Source organism: Arachis duranensis, chromosome 6, assembly GCF_000817695.3.
Source record: "Arachis duranensis cultivar V14167 chromosome 6, aradu.V14167.gnm2.J7QH, whole genome shotgun sequence".
NCBI classification, from domain to species: Eukaryota; Viridiplantae; Streptophyta; class Magnoliopsida; order Fabales; family Fabaceae; genus Arachis; species Arachis duranensis.
The window spans coordinates 42,323,943-42,325,422 of NC_029777.3; the positions used below are offsets into that span (position 1 = coordinate 42,323,943).

Genomic DNA, 1,480 nt, shown 5'->3' on the forward strand with positions numbered 1-1,480 from the left:
TTATTTTTTTCTGTTCCTTTTTTTTCATATGAGCAGGAGCAAGGACAAGAATATTCTTGTTGAAGTAGATCCTGAACCTGAAAAGACTCTGAAGAAGAAACTAAGAGAAGCTAAAATACAACAATCCAGAGAAAATCTTACAGAAATTTTTGAAAAAGTAGAGGAGATGGCAGCCGAAAATAGTGACAACAACAATAATGCAAAGAGGATGCTTGGTGATTATACTACACCTACTTCCAATTTTTATGTAAGAAGCATCTCAATCCCTGCCATTGGAGCAAACAATTTTGAGCTGAAGCCTCAACTAGTTGCTCTAATGCAACAGAACTGCAAGTTTCATGGACTTCCATCAGAAGATCCCTATCAGTTTTTAATTGAGTTCTTGCAGATCTGTGATACTGTTAAGACTAATGGAGTAGATCCTGAAGTCTACAGGCTCATACTTTTCCCTTTTGATGTAAGAGACAAAGTTAGAACATGGTTGGACTCACAACCTAAAGATAGCCTGGACTCCTGGGATAAGCTGGTCACGGCCTTTTGGCTAAGTTCTTTCCTCCTCAAATGTTGAGCAAGCTTAGAGTGGATTTTCAGACCTTCAGGCAAAAAGATGGTGAATCCCTCTATGAAGCTTGGGAAAGATACAAGCAGTTGACCAAAAAGTGTCCTTCTGACATGCTTTCAGAGTGGACCATTTCAGAGTGGATTTATTTATTTATTTATGTATTTATTATTTTTTTAAATTCAAAGTAAAATTTTTAAATAAAAGTAAAACTAAAACGCCTAATCTAAGCAATCAAACAACTAATAGTTGTTAATCATTATCAATCCCCGGCAATGGCGCCAAAAACTTGGTGCGGTATTTATAACCCACACTTACTAACCGGCAAGTGCACCGGGTCGTACCAAGTAATACCTTACGTGAGTAAGGGTCGATCCCACGAGGATTGATGGATTAAGCAACAGTTATTGACTGATAAGTTTAGTTAGGCAAGCAGAAAAGGGTTTTGAGATGTTCAAAAGGTTTAAGTTCGAACTCAGAATATCAAAAGGATAGACAAATAAATGAGTTGGGAATAAAATGTTTGAGAAAGCAGTTAAGGTTTCAGAGTTATCTATTTTCCAGATTTATTTTTATCACTAACTAATTTAATCATGCAAGATATAATTTCATGGCAAACTATATGTGACTAGGCCCTAATTCCTTAGACCAGCCTAGTCTCCTCTAAAATTCATTAATTGCCAATTCCTTGGTCAATTAATTCCAATTAGAGGGTGACGATCAATTGCTAGTTTATATGCCAAAAGAATTATAATTATCCAAAAATAAGGGGATTATATGTCACGTATCCCGTTAAATACAAACAATTAAAATTCAGTATAATATGTTTTCAAGCTATTGTTTAAGTAAAGAGCTTTTCCAAGTTTTACAAGAACTCAATTAGAACATGGGTCATACTTCCGTTCCTCCCATATTTCATAA

General features: G+C 35.3%; 1 non-coding gene across 1 annotated transcript; it reads right to left on the minus strand.

Annotated features, from left to right (window-relative positions):
- Positions 1–570: 570 nt before the first annotated feature.
- Positions 571–678, minus strand: LOC127740293 (small nucleolar RNA R71). The gene has a single exon (XR_008000972.1). It is a non-coding gene; the product is annotated as a small nucleolar RNA R71 (small nucleolar RNA).
- Between the last annotated feature and the right edge of the window lie 802 nt (positions 679–1,480).